Source organism: Pseudochaenichthys georgianus, chromosome 9 (genome assembly GCF_902827115.2).
Source record: "Pseudochaenichthys georgianus chromosome 9, fPseGeo1.2, whole genome shotgun sequence".
NCBI classification, from domain to species: Eukaryota; Metazoa; Chordata; class Actinopteri; order Perciformes; family Channichthyidae; genus Pseudochaenichthys; species Pseudochaenichthys georgianus.
This window is the reverse complement of record NC_047511.1, coordinates 9,037,543-9,052,933: the sequence shown is the minus strand read 5'-3', so window position 1 is coordinate 9,052,933 and position 15,391 is coordinate 9,037,543. Positions and strand designations below refer to the sequence as shown.

The window sequence follows — 15,391 nt, the reverse complement described above, 5'->3', positions numbered from 1 at the left end:
CACTCCCACCACCTATAGTGACTCAAAAACATGTACCGTAACAAACACAGAAAGATACTGCATATGTGGCTCCTACAGTACGTCGTATTCTCTGGTGGGTCATTAATGGTGTCAGAAACGTGTTCAAAACAGGCATTTTCAGGGGATGACAGACATATTTCCCAAAGGATGACATTGCCAAGAATAGTTAAGTTAGTTAAGATACAAAGAATTGGGAAAATAGGTTTTTAAATCAATAGATTTAAACTCATATTGATCGTTGGTGTGGGCAGCCCAATAACCTGTAAGGCAAGATGTAATGGGGTTACACTTCATGAGGCTGTTTAACAGAAGCCTGAGACAAATCATCTTTGCAAAAGCATGTGATGTAAGATACCACTGGCACTGTATTGGTATTATTAGACTAAATGGTGTCAAAATAGGGTTGGGGATTGTGACAGTATATAACATGAGATGATTTGTTGTAGGCCTATACTGTTTTGTGCCTTTTTCTCTTAAATCTCTCTGGATGTATAAGATCCATGTGGACAACACTGCCAGTCAATGAGCAGATGAGCCTGTTGGAAGAACATGATTGTTGCCTCAAGTAGGGATGCTCCGATCGAGATCGGCCGATACTCACTCTCTACCGATCGGTGCTCTCTAAACATGCCGATCGCGAGAGCCGATCGCATGACGTAAAATACATGACAGTTTTCTCTGTGTGCGGAAAAACAAGCTCGCCAAAATGGCTTCACCGGTCTGGCAGTATTTTAAGGTGTCTGAAAATGACAATAAAATAGCGGTATGCAACGTGTGTGTGAAGCAGAAATCCTGCAGCTCCACCCGCTGTGACGGACCGGTGAGCGGAGCAAAACACACAAGAGTTAGACCTAACACACTTAGCTATTTTATCTAGCTCTGGAACAAGCTAAACTAGTTATACATATATTTATTCTTCACTGTCGGGTCACTCATTACTGGATCAGTGAGCTGCATGAGATACTGACAGGCTGTCAGGAGAGAGAGAGAGAGGGGGAGAGAGGGGGAGAGAGAGAGAGAGGGAGAGAGGAAAAGAGAGCGCTTCCGCTCATTTCTCCCGTGTTATTATCCAAAGTTAATGTAAACTTGAATAATGTACTTCATTTCAATGTAATAATTAAGTTGATTGTTGTTTGTGGAAGCTCCAGTGAATGAGCCCCATTAACTGAGTTTAAACATCACTTTAAATGGAAGATTTAAAGTGATGTTTAAATCTTCCATTTAGGCCCCGCCCACTCGATCGGATCGGCATCGGCCGATACTGATTCCGGCGATCGGCCCCGAAATTGGCGATCGGAGCATCCCTAGCCTCAAGCAGCTGAATCGTCAGTTATTCAGTTTACTACACTAAATTAAAAGAGCCATTTTTATTTCATACAGTTTCTGGAATTAATTCCCAGAAAAAAATGAAATCCCCCACCATACATTTTAATTCTACTCTGCAGCCTGACCAACATACAAATATCACAGTTTTAAAAGTTAGATCACAATTTTGTTTTACATTAAAGCCCGAACAAGCTCTTTTGATAAGGATTCTGATATTTGGTTATTCAAACTTGTGTAAATAAACGTGTCAGTGCGTTCTGGTGGTTTCAAGATTTTATATTTATCTCCCATAGATGAAAGCAGCGCTATGTCACTGCGTAGCAGAATGTCAGCCCCGCCCTCTTTCCGGTGAAAACAAAGAATCGGCGGCAAGTGAATTATTTATTTTTTATCCTGCTTAAAAGCTGCTGTGTCTTGTATTGCCCGTCAAACAACAAAAATATCCAAAGTTCAGATTTTCCATACCTTTACTTCGAAGACAATATCCGTAGTATCATGCCGTCTACAGAGGCGACAAATGTGGTTAGTGAATACATGTGTAAGGGAAACACTTCCTCCCAGCTAAATGATGATGCCATGTCATCTGGTCTTCAACCTTCCTAAATTCTCCCACACCACGCCGCTCCTCCGCTCCCTCCACTGGCTTCCGGTAACTGCTAGAATCCACTTCAAGACACTGGTACTTGCGTACCATGCTGCGAATGGATCTGGCCCTTCCTACATCCAGGACATGGTTAAACCGTACACCCCAGCACGTGCACTCCGCTCTGCATCAACCAAACTGCTCGCTGCACCCTCGCTGCGAAGGGGACCCAAGTTCCCATCAGCAAAAACACGTGGGTTTGCTATCCTGGCTCCAAAATGGTGGAATGAGCTCCCCATTGACATCAGGACAGCAGAAAGCTTACACACCTTCCGGCGCAGACTGAAAACTCATCTCTTTCGACTCCACCTCGAGCGATAGAACTATTAACAAAGCACTTATATACTAAGAAAGGGCTGGCTTATCTAAAGCCAGTTGAGTAGCACTTGAAATGTTTTTGCTCTATGACGCCTGATGTACTTATCATTCTGTTTTCTTCAAGTTTGTATTTTGTTGGTCGAACGCACTTATTGTAAGTCGCTTTGGATAAAAGCGTCAGCTAAATGCAATGTAATGTAATGCCAGTGAGGCTAACGTTAATCGTCAAAGTATCATTATAAAAGTCAAAGTAGTGACTGTAGATGCTGCATTGAAATATAAAACACTGGGAAGCAAAGGAATCACCAGTTTTAGTGTTAGCACGCTGCCTGCCCCGTGTCCACCGAGAGACTGACAGGACGTTGATCCTCTATAGCAGGGGGTTTCAAAGTGTGGGAAGGTGAGCCTCCCCTCAGAGAACATAAGAACAGCTGCGCCCCCCCCTCCCAATTATTATTGCTATTATTATTGTTGCTATAATGCAGGCCAGGGGTATTCAATTGCATTTCAAAGAGGTCCAGTAAGAGAACATGTCATTATGCTCTGTTTTCGCTGTCTACCTTTCTCTTTTTTGAGCACGCCATTTGAAATGACGCCGACTGTTTCTCGTCTCTGTGTGTGTTTGAATCTATCGTGCTGACTAACTGACTGCACCGATTTGATTGGCTGAGTAGCGTCACCTCCTTAAAACATTAAACAATAACTTTCAACATTGTGGAGAAATCCTTATATGCTCCCGGCAACATACTGAACGTCAACTTTGCCTCCTTATTACACTCACCCCTACTTTAGTGGGAGCAATGAGTCTGCGTCTTCGATGCGCACAGGCGGATGATGCGGGGATGCAATGTAGACAGGAATAAACGCAGATCATCCTCTGGCTGCAGCCTTGACCGCTACTTGCTTTTTATCAAAGTCAATGCGGAAAACCCGCACTCACACACGTAGGTGGAGGTGAAGGGAATGAGCACTTTTACAACCTTTTTGGCAAAAGTGCAAGTGACACACGTCTCCTCTCTCACTTTAGGTAACTTCACAAAAAATGGATCCATGTTGCCGCTTGCATAAAGTTAGCTGAAGTTAACTAGCTAGATTTCACTGTTTCTCGTTATTTTTTTCTCACGCTGCGCCTCCCCTGAAGCTCTCTGGCGCCCCCTGGGGAGGCGCGTCTCACACTATATATATGCACCGATCATCAATCTCCAATGACTTTGTGAAATTGTTTCACTGAATGACCATCTTAATTTTGCTCATTTTAGAAAAATGCACACTATTCTTAAATGTTTGATGTGATTATTGAAAACTTAAGAATGTATGTAAAGCTGTATTTACCGGCAGTCAAATCAGAGGGAATGTTTTCACCCAAAAAAGGGGCATGGCCATGACATGGAGGGAAAGTACCTGGATAGGTTGCTCTCATGTGCGCCTCCTTAACATTTTCTCAAGCCAAAGAAATGTTGATTGCCTTGAGAGAGTGGAAAAGCTGAATATAATTTAGATTCAGTAAGAAAGTAAAACTCCCTACTGAGACCAGTCAAATGTTCTTTAGGTCAGCACCTCTTCAAAACAGTAACTGGATATTGCTAATACATTAAATTGCCAAAACGATCTGTAAAGTACAAAAGTTATTGCAGGTTTCTTCATAAAGTTAGATTCAGGGATTTGACAGGAGAGATGATTGTGAATAAAAGGGCCACATTTGACCCAATACATCAGTGAAAACTGAAATCCATTCTTTATGCTTACAACTGTACAAGTTGTCCTTCACCTCGGAGGCCTGGCTGAATGCTACCGGAGCAGAAATGCCTGTGTGTATACCCATCCCTGTGAATTTGCTGGCAAAGTGCTTTGCTTCCCTGTGGGTCTCTTTTTCTGCGAGCCTCAAACAAGCAGCACTCATGTTCCTCGAGCTGAACAGAACTTAAAAGAGATGAGAGGGATATCTTAGGGGAGGGACAGCGCCTGGTGCGGGGAATCTACAGTTTATCTCATTATTGTATAGATATTGAAACCAACTGGTTGTCTGCTGATTGGTCAGGACTCATGATGACCAATAATCTATTTCGACAGTTGTTGCTATTTGTCTATTTTATCTGGTTTGGAAGTCAGACTTTTACCACACCACAACCAGAATTGAACCGGCCTTTAGAGTACTGATAATGTAGTTGCAACAAAACTTTAAAATGCTCAAACCTAATAAGACCTTAGTGTGGTTTCAAAGTCAGCACATAGTGATTAAAGTAGAGATTACCTGAGCTGCTTAAAAGGAGTATTACCTGTTCATTTATTATTCAGAGCATTGGACCAGTGAATTCTCAACTGTTGCTAATGCCGAATATTAAAGCTTGACTGATCAATATTTTAATTTACAAATACATCAATGTCGTATGTGTTTTGTAAAAGAGGATATTCAAAATGACTAAGTCCCAGAGGATTATCCCCTAACTCTGTAGTTGACTTCCCATCAGCTCTACGAGTTTTTCGGCATTGTTCAGCTTACTGTTTGTTTTGTGTGGGCATGGTGACGTTTTGTAGTCTCTTTTATTCAATTGTTAGCAACAGCCGTTTTTATGATACATAGAAGCTTCAGACATTCACGAGTGGGATATTTACAGATGGATTGAATGTCAGAGAATAAAACGTTTAAATCTCTTCAGGTTGTGTTAACCACAGAACATATTTCAGGCTTCTATCAACAAGCGTGTTCAAAAAACCGCTGAGTTCGAGACAACTGAACCGGGTTGGTAAATGCTCAGTCACTTTAGGGTTTTAAGAGTCATTTCCGCATCACTGTATACCTGTATACCTTCCTTGGGAGTCAGAGCTAAAAGAGAAAGATAATATCGGACTTAAATATATCAGGTTGACCTACTGTAAGTTGAATATGGGAGATTTGACAAAGAAAATGTTGGATTGGTGGATGCATAAACAAAAATGGCAACATTAAACCAATTATTTATACATTACATAAATGGTCAGTGGCGAGCTGTCAGGGCCCTCTGAGGGCCTAAGATATTCAAAAAAAATATTTGAAAACATAAAGAAAAAAAATATTTAGTTATATTTGTCATTAGTTTTTTCCAAAATAACTTGATTTAATTGTATTTAATATAAAATGTCCAAAGAAATAAATCCTTAAAATCTGCCTGTACAGTTTCTGTTGGAATGTGAAGGGTTAAAGAAGCTCCTTTAGCCGTCTCTGCGAGTTACTGTGAAGACAGGAGCTGATTGGTGGTCCTGCTGTACATTCACAGAGGGCCAGCTATAGTAACTCAATGAGAGAGTAATGTCAAATGACAGTACAATTGACCCTCTAAATGGGTGGGCTTTATTTTCGCGGACTTTATGACAAGTTCCGCCCGCTGTGAGGTTTATACATGTGTATAAAGTGGTGCAGTGACCCGTCCTAAAAAGTAAGCTGCGCTCGGGTTCCCTCGACAAAAAAGCAATGAGATTTCTCCATAGGGTTTTAGAAAATAGCTGGAAATAAGGTCTGTGGAACGAACCCGTTAGATAAATGCACGTTTTGTTCAGCCGGATAGTATCCACATGTCTACCCTACTTTTATAATTTTCTAATCATAAATCTAATCGATAGATTTATGATCGATAGATTTATGATTAGCATAAGTTCGTTCATGATGGCTCATGTCAGTGATGGTGATGACATCGTTGCGAAATTATTAACCGAGTCATTTTCAAGATTGAGTTACAATGATAAACTGGAGTGGCAAAGGATCAGCTGAATGACCCGCAAGTGCTTCATCCAAAAGGACAGGAGGATGGACTTCGTGTTTAAGTGATTTGATCATCAAAGGTAGGCCTAAGTCATTTTCAATGTGCCGACTTAATTCATTTGTAATTGTTACTTGGCTGTGGGTGCCCTGTCATGATAGGTGTTTATATAAATGGTGTTGTTTTGTGTGGTAGAGGGTCGCTGTCATTGATGCATTAAGCACTCCGGGCCGCTGTTCTGATATTCCGCTGAAGTATACGCTGTGACGTAATAACTCGTCCTTTTTTCGAGGGAGGGGGGCGGGGGGGGGTCAGAGGGCCTAGGTATAAAAGTCACGGCTCGCTCGCTCGCCCCTGCAAATGGTTATCTCTTACTGGGAAGATTCGGTCTGCTAATTAATTCACTAAGCGCCCTTTAAACCGTCTTCACTGATCTGCAAAACATCAACAAAGATGTATCTGTTTTCAGTTCTGATATAGGAGGGAAAGCTTGAATGTGAATTTGGGATTGTTCTGTGATCCAACAGCATGTCTTAAAGGTAAGATGTAGCGTGTGAGCTCATGGCCCTATGATGGAAGTCCATGAGGGGTTTTGTAAACAAGTCCCAGTGCTGGCAGAAGCAGCCGACTGGCAGCGATCACATTTCCAAAAACCAGAGGGCTGCAGGGTTTGTGTTTTCTGAGAACATCAAACAGCTCAGGAGAAGAGACATCCTCTGGGAAAACACCGTGTCCCGGATGATGAGGTAGTTATTTCACATCAGATCTGATTCCATCTATTCCGTCATCATACAAGCTCTACGTACGAGGCTACTTTCAGACGTTTAAAGTGCACGATGAGTTGAGCTCTCCAGGCTCTAAGGGTGGGTGAAATAAGAGGGAGCTGAAATGAGAGAAGATGGAGGCGATGGCAGCAGGAACCTCTGCTCAGGTTTCACTGCCTTACCTCAACAGATCTGTTCAGTTACACTGAAGAGGTGCTATTGAAGCAAACGCATGACAGGATGAGTACACAATATGCTGATGCGGCTATCATTAAATATTTATATCCACTCATAATTAATGTGGGTGCGATGTTATATGTGGTCGATATTTCCCAGGTTTTTACACCACTATATGTAAATGTTGTTGTAAGGTCAATACCAAAACGAGACATAAATAAATCAAAAAGGATGCCGGATGCAGGTGTTCTTGAATACTGCTTTTGTCATACTATGAATTAGTATACAGTGATTATTTCCCTAGCATACTTAATGGTACAGCAGAACTGGTATTGGAACTCACAGTCCGTGGAACACAATGGTCTTAATCCTGTGTCTGAAGGATGAGATGATTATATTCAAAACTAAATAATGATAGAGGCCACACATATGTATTCAGTCTCAGCCAAGTAAAATCTCTTTGGTCAACACAGTTTGGACAGCTAAAAAAGACTGAAACTAAAATATATTCTATTGAAAATCATAAATAAATCAAAAGATATCAGCAAACCCTAACAGTTGAGAAGCTAGAATCAGAACACATTTGCCATTAGTTTTGGGTAATTGATTTAAACATTAATGTATTATTTAAAGATTGTATTTTAATTTTTCTGTTGTTTTACTTATCGTTTTATTAACAAACAGTTTGTTTGTTCCCGTTTGTTTCTTAGTTCAAATATGGCAGTGAGGGACAGAAACTCCCTCTGGCATGGCCTTTGAGATGTGAGCCTCTGCAGACTATTACATGCAGCGCATACATCTGGTTACCATGGTGGATTTGACTTTCACATCATCCTCGAAATGTGTTTGGGTCTTCATGCTGAAAGGACAGAAACTATTTGGAGAATACTTATTTCTCATCATTAAGATTGAAGAGCAGCAAGAGGGATTATCAAAGACGTCAAGATATCATGGGGGGGTGATGATGCTCCAGAGGACATGTCGTAGAATGACAAAGTGGGGACTCCGGTTGTTTTCAGGCCATTTTCAGGTCAACTTCATAAATCCAGAAGTGTTTCAAAGATGTAACTCTACAATAAAAAATGGCCTTATATCTTCATGCAATAGCCTAATCAATACTAAAAAAAAAGTATGTAAACCGATATAATTAAGCAATGCTCACGACAGGCCGTGATATATGCTCATTATATCACAGCTAAGGAGCGTGGTTCGGCCCGACGCGAACATATTAGACAGAGAGCGTTGATCCATTATTTGGCTATTTATTTACATTAATGTGTATGTTGCCGTTTATGATACACCCACTGAAAAACTGTCCAGCATCAGTAGCATGGCTAGCACGAGGTTACTTGTATAGGTTGAGGTTGTATTAGGCTGTTGCTTGGCGTGGTGAGAATATTGCTCCACTTTCTCCGGTCCCCGAGATTCGGCTTCCAGTAGCTCTGGAGAGAGCTTTCGCACCTGTGGCCACTAACGGTCATAATGTCTCGGCTTTGTTTCAAGACCCGCATCAGAAAGCTTTTGAGTGGTGGTACTTTTCCAGTTGGTCTACCTGCTCTTCACGTAGTTGCATGTCGTCGTTTAGGTGCTTTCTGGAGATAGGCACTCCTCAATCCACTCCTCCATAGTAAGACCCCCCCGGAGGTCGAAGTTAACCTTAAATGTTTCCATCTTAAGCTTTGTTAGTTAGTTAGTTTTGTAACGGTCGTAATGTAACAGCTGTAACGGTTGTAGCTTTTCTCAGACGCGGAGGGATACTGACTTGTGAAAAGTAACTACAATTCTACCCGTGATATACGCTCATTATATCACGGCTAAGAACCAATGAGATTGCTTGATTAGACTTGTCCGTTTTAGAAAGTGTTATTATGTACCACATGCAAGATCATATTATCATGGTGATGAAATTAAGTTGTCATCGTCCATCTGTTATTGGTTTCCAAGCTCACAGCTGGGGAACATCGGTCATCCTACAATTTAAAATGATCCAAATAACTGTTGAGTCATTTTCTGTCTACTGACAAATAGATGAATCATCAAGTATTTGTTCTGGTGCTGAAGTTATCGGAACTACAATTACCTGCTCTGGACATCAAATGCTATCTCATATTTCCCATCGGCATCAGTAATCAATGCCACAATGTTTATAGGGGTTGAATTCCTGTCCCCTATCTACGACACAATAAAATATCCAGAAATGTACAAAAGCATATAATCCGACATACGTCAACGTTAACAATTATGAATACAAACAAATGATGCAATCATAAAAAGACAAGGCACGTCAACAATTCGATCAATTCAATTATTATATTGCAACTACACAGGGCCAGTGATGTACCTGAACGCGTTCAATGAACGATCGTTCATGAACGCGTTCATATTTTGGGCGAACGTGAACTGAACGTACTGTATTTCCGCTAGATGAACGTAATTGAGAACGCGTTCATTCTCAGCGCTGTATAACGGCGTTCAAAAGTGCGTTCATTCTCAGCACTGTATTATAACGGCGTTCAAAAGTGTGCCAGATTTCATATGCCTTTCAGCCGAAAACCCAGTTAAAACACACAGTAAACAGGCTTCAAAATAATGCGGAAAACCACCCAATCTGGCAACAGCAAGCTGCCTGTGACGCGTACGCGCCTGTCACCCCTGGCTGTCGCACTAAAATATAAATATACTAAATATATCAGACTCCTCACAACAAACAATGTGGAACCGCGGAACCGGCGAGCATTGAATGAATGAATGAATTAGTATGGACGAAGCCGAGAGCAGCTGCAGCAGCACTCGCTCAGAGTGAGACTTTACGGCGTCAGCGTATGAGCATTTAAAAGAGTTTTACGTTAAAGTCAGTACTGACTCAGACGGATTTCAAACGTTTGCCTGTAAACTGTGTCCGCCCGGTTTGAAAAAGCAAGTCCGTACATCGGCGACGTCGACAACAAACCTTAAACGGCACATTGAGAATAAGCACACGACTAGCCTTTCACGATATGTGCGAGTGGCGAATAAAAAAGAGAGCCAAAACAGATCCACTACCACCCAAATCCCATTAACATCGTACAGGAGACAAATAATAGCTCACAGCAACGTATTGAAAAAATAACTATAAATTAGTTCATTTTTGAAACCATGAACTTTAGTTCAACATTTTGAATTATGAACTATGAACTGAACTAGTTCATTTTAAGATGTGTGAACTGAACTGAACTAGTTCATGTAGAAAGTGAACTTTCCCAACACTGCACAGGGCTCCCTTGGCAAAATACAATGGGGGTTTTTTTTTGTTTGTTTTTTTAATAGGATTTGCAAATATTGCAAATATTGCAGACATTACAATCTTTGGAAAACAAACGTTTAAGAAATTGCCTTTTCAAAACCCATAAAGCTTCAGATGCAACCGGCAGAAGTAAGAAGCCAACATTAGGCTATAAACAAACTATCACGGTCACAAGGCTTCGCGCTAAGCTTAAAGAGCCTGTGAAAGCCTCCCAACAACTGTTGTGCAATGAAATATTGGGCTACTAGTAATCTCGAACCGTCAGTTTAAAAAAGAAGGTGCGATACCGTTCCGATAAATATCAATAATTTCGAACATCGTGGGGAAATTCCTTCGACTCATTTTGAAGTTTTGGGAACGCTTCACTGTGCGGCGAGAGAGCCAAACAGGGACAACGTGTGTTGTCATGCGTAGAAATGGTGAATTACTGAGTTTAGGCACGTTAATAACGTTTTAATGAAGTTGACAGTACAGTATATTCATATTTGTCACTGCTTTCATGTCAAGTCGGCGAACATAAACATAGATGATCGTGGTGAAGATGATGATTACATTAGGATTAAAAATCGGTAGTGATAGCTACTGAATTTCCTCCCGTCGGATGTGATATAAAATTAAATCGATTATTTTTGTAGTTGTAAACTCAAGTGGATGAAACTACATTTATTAGTGCTTTCATGTCAATGCGGCGAACATACGATACATTAAATGATCGTGAGGATGATGATTAAAAATCGTTTGTTTGAGCCGGTCTGCATTTCCTGATGAGAAAACAAACCAATGCTTTTTGTACTTGTAGTACACCAACATGGATTAAACGTGTGGTTTCTTTACCACAATGTTGGGGAAATTAATGGATAAAATGCACGGATGTGCTGCTGTGTGCGTCATCGTGCGTTTACATGCAGATGCTGGGATCCTGAACCGTGCAGCTGGAGCGCTGTGCCCGCAATGACGTCACACATCATTTGGCTGGATTTGAAGAATCCCCGAGAAGATCCAGAAAATGGTCAACATTGAAGGGCAGATTAATGGTTATCAAAGTACAAATATCCCAAATCAGTTCAGTAACGGTTTTCAAGGGGACAATATTTACTCAAATGGATGGGTTTGGATGATGGGTGAAACTCGTGTCACAGGCTCTTTAAAGTAGCTAATGTTCCAGATGGTAATAAGTCGGCTCATGTAGCTACTTTGATCAACTTAATCAACAGAAAGGGTTGTGCAGCTTCATCTGACTTTGAGCTTCAACACGCTGGTAGGCTACTACCCTCTGTCAGCATCTTTGCTGAGGATTTACTGTTAAGAAAACATTGGTGTATTCCTTACACACCGGACAGGACAACTCTAATTGAAAAGAAAATGTCACACACACACTTGATCCTTATTACCAAGTGCTGCTCCTGCATCCTCGTCAACACTTTTAGCTAAAGCCGGTCCCGAGGCTACCCGTCGACGAACATTAGGCTCAGGTTACCGTTTCTATTTACATTCCTCGGCCTCAGAGGAGCCACCTGCTCCGGGATCTGGGGGCTAGGACTGCTTACCGAGCACACCGGGCTCCCACTGGAGGTTGGACTATTCAGTGTTTATGAGGTTCAAAATATGAAATACTTTCACTCATTAAGCAGGTGGGGGTGGGACTGTGGGAGGGTCTTGATGACACTACACCAGGGGACACATTATGTTATCGGACAATCTCTCTTGGACCATGCTGCCTTTTTGTCAACTAACCAACCGTCTTGAGAGTTGCTTTCATTGAACCTTCATGTAAAAAATAAAAAGCATCCGAATTGAAATTTAAGTAGATGATACAGCAGTATCATTTTTGGACTATTTTAATACAAGCCAGGGCCGAGAAAATAACATGGTTTCCATTCACATCTGTGAAAAACATCAAAAGAAAGAAAAAATAAAAGTGGCAGTGTGAATGAAATGTACACAGCTGTACAAATCCTATAACAGAGAAAGCAACTCCTCACAGTTACAGCAACCAGGTTCAGTCTCCTACAGTCAGAAAACACATACGGACTGCTGATTGGTTGTTTTTTTGTGGTTTCCCTTTCCTGTAGTGTGTTATAGGTCTTTGAGCATGATAATAGTTACAGAGTCACAGGGGCTACAAACAATCAAGTGCACTTAACATAAAAACTGTGGGAAATTAATTTGGATAGTCTGTTGGGCTACCTGTAATAGCATATTTTGTGATGTTGTGATCATAATGTACAATCCTGTATATTTGTATATTTATTTGGTGTATTCAATAGATATACTGTATAGATATATCTTTCATTATCGAATACTCACGGTTTTGTTCGCCGGTTTTGTTTCTGCTGATATATCTTTACTGTTTTTTATTATTGTATTTTATGTTATTATCATTATTATTATTTCACTTTTAATTCATGTGCAATGTCTTACCTGCATGCTGCTGTGACGGAAAGAAATCTCCAATTTGCAAACAATAAAGTATATCTAATCGGCAAGGTATTTATTTAAATGTTAAAAAGCCGCGTGCAGGACGATCAGCTCCACGCGGGTTGCACGGTCGAGATGCAGCCCTTTGAAAACTTGCCTTTTTGTGTTCATATCCTTAACAAGAGTGGACTTCAGTAAAACCACACATTTAAACACGCGAATAGAGCTAACACACATGGAGGCTGAAGTTAACCGAGCCGTGCGGGACGGTCAACACGGCGGCAGCACACCGGTTCATCCCTCTCTCCCTCCGCACCGTAAACTGTCACAAAAAGCGGACACTTACCTTCACTGACAGTCCGCTCAGCACCGGGAATAGGAGGAGGAGGAGGAGGAGGAGTAGGCTCGGCGCTCAGTGTGTCCAAAAGCTTTCAGAAAACACTTTTTGTTGTCCGTGACAGAAATGAATTCCCGTACTTGTGTCAGTTTGTATCCGGTCTCACAACGTGGAGTGGAAGCGGCAACAGCGGCTGCTGACGGTCTCCGGCCAGCCTGCTGTCAGCGCTCATCCAACGCAGGGGGGAGTGGAGGTTGGGGCTGCGCATGCACCAACCAAATTAAATTGTGAAACAAAGATCGTCTAAAGAAATGATGGACCAAGTAAAGCTTTTTAGAGACATGCCAATCTGAGGTCATGTCCTCAGTAATATATTTGAGACCACAGTAGGCTATATTGTTGTTTTTGTACAGATTTCTAAGAATTAATTACCAAAATGCTATATTTGATAAATGAATTGAAAATAGCAAAACAGACATAGCCTAATAGAGGAGATATAGCCTAATCTACAGAAAATATCATCAAAAAGTGAAATGCGTCTAACCATGATATATTTATTTTACAACAAAACATAGAGAGATGGGAATTTCCTGCAGATGTGACAGCGAGTAAAGATTTGTTTGATGAACTTATTGAAATGGTGCTGAATATACGCACAATAATCATAACTTTAATGCAGCTACATCAAAAATGCTAGATATGTCTCTGCTGAGCTCAAGATAAATGGATGATTATCCACCACTATTTGTACTCTGTATACAAGCTTTCTCCTTCAGCTGATTAAATGGCTGGAGCCAACTGGAGGTTGGTATGCAAGTTCCATCTGTAGCCTATAATTTGAACACTGCCGTGCCATTACCCCGTATGTCTGCATTCTGTTTACTTCATGTGCAGTGCAGCCAAACCCAGCACGCTGAAAAACAACAACTCAAGCCAATGAGGCTTCTCAAACTGGAACATTTATTGACAACTAAGAAAGTCAGTCACTGTACATAACAATTAGCTTGTGAATCACTGTGTTACAAAATTAAAATGTGCAACAATATTCAGAGAAAACTTGACTTAATCTGCAAACCTAACGGGGCTGTATTATGCTCTTTGGTTTTTTCCTTTCCTATAGTGTGTGTTTGTATGCATGTAAATGATCCAGAGTGAGTCCAATAGGCTAGCGCTCGAACACATTGTAAGTGATATGATTAGAGGGAGAGGGTGGAAAAAGCTGCTGCAGCACAGCCAGTATGAGAAAATTAAAGACCTTTCTGAACATTAGGCGTGGAAACATATCACATAGAGGAACAAAATACAAATATATGAGCCTGAATCTGAGCATAATAGGGCTCCTTTTATCCACTTTGAAAGCAACATGCTGTGTTTTTCTACTACACAGTTGTTTTTCCCTTGCACCACTTTAATTTGCACTGTGATTACAGTCTGATAACAGCTACTGTCTTCTAAGGATTGTGCTTGTATACTGCCAGCGTGTTTGGTAAAGGTAAGGCAACTTTACACATTTGAACTAAAACATTAAATCAAAGCATGTCCTGTTAAATGTTCAATGTTGAACAAAAAACAATCAGAATGCTAATACGTATTTACAATGTAAATAATGCTTTGTGTCCATGTCTACACAACTAGCATACATGCTTGGTTTACACTAACAGTTAGGGTCAGTATATGAGGTCAGTTAGGGCCTAACTGACCTCATATACCCTATGCGCTATAAATAGGCACCCATGTTGTAAAATGTGCAGCATGTACATTACTTTCAGTATCCTGTTTCTCAGGAATGCTTTCTGAGTCAAACTCGATAACCATGCGAGGTTGCTCTTAATTGAAAAACCTAAAACGTTATAAGAACAATTCAGCAAATTCCTCCATTATCAGTCCACTTGCATTTATCTATTTTAAACTGTTGTTGTAAAAGTCAGTTGTTTTAGGAAATCTAACTCCATTTGGCTGCAGTAATGTGAAGATCATTTGAATATGAGAAAAAAAGGACAGTGAGATCTGTGTGAAAATTCACAGCCAAGGCGTGAAGATTGATGAAGTTTCATCTTCACAGTAATGCAACTAAAACTTTGATTTGTTATTTCTTTCAAAATGAAAACATTTATAAAAAACGTTCTGAACTTGAAGCTATCTAACAAAGTGAATAATTGACCGTTGATATTCTTAATACCTGTCCACATTGCACTAAAATGGCTCAACTGGCAGCTCTTACAATTTTCTTCAGAGCTTTTAACTGCATCTTATGGTCTTCCAATCCTTAGTAGAGGATTTAAGACTGAGGGTTAAGTTAATCTGAAGCTCCTTGAAATTCAGTCGAAAACTCAAAAATGCAATTCATATTCAGTGTTAAAGGCACAGTTC

At 40.7% G+C, this 15,391-nt stretch overlaps 1 protein-coding gene across 3 annotated transcripts in view; it reads right to left on the bottom strand.

Moving 5' to 3' along the window:
• The window catches only part of strbp (spermatid perinuclear RNA binding protein), a 110,882-nt gene extending 97,625 nt beyond the window's left edge, over positions 1-13,257 (bottom strand). For all 3 annotated transcript variants that reach the window (XM_034091726.2, XM_034091728.2, XM_034091727.2), the window contains exon 1: positions 13,031-13,257. The gene's annotated coding sequence lies outside the window, so the exon portion shown is untranslated. The remainder of the gene's footprint in view (positions 1-13,030) is intronic.
• Positions 13,258-15,391: the final 2,134 nt, after the last annotated feature.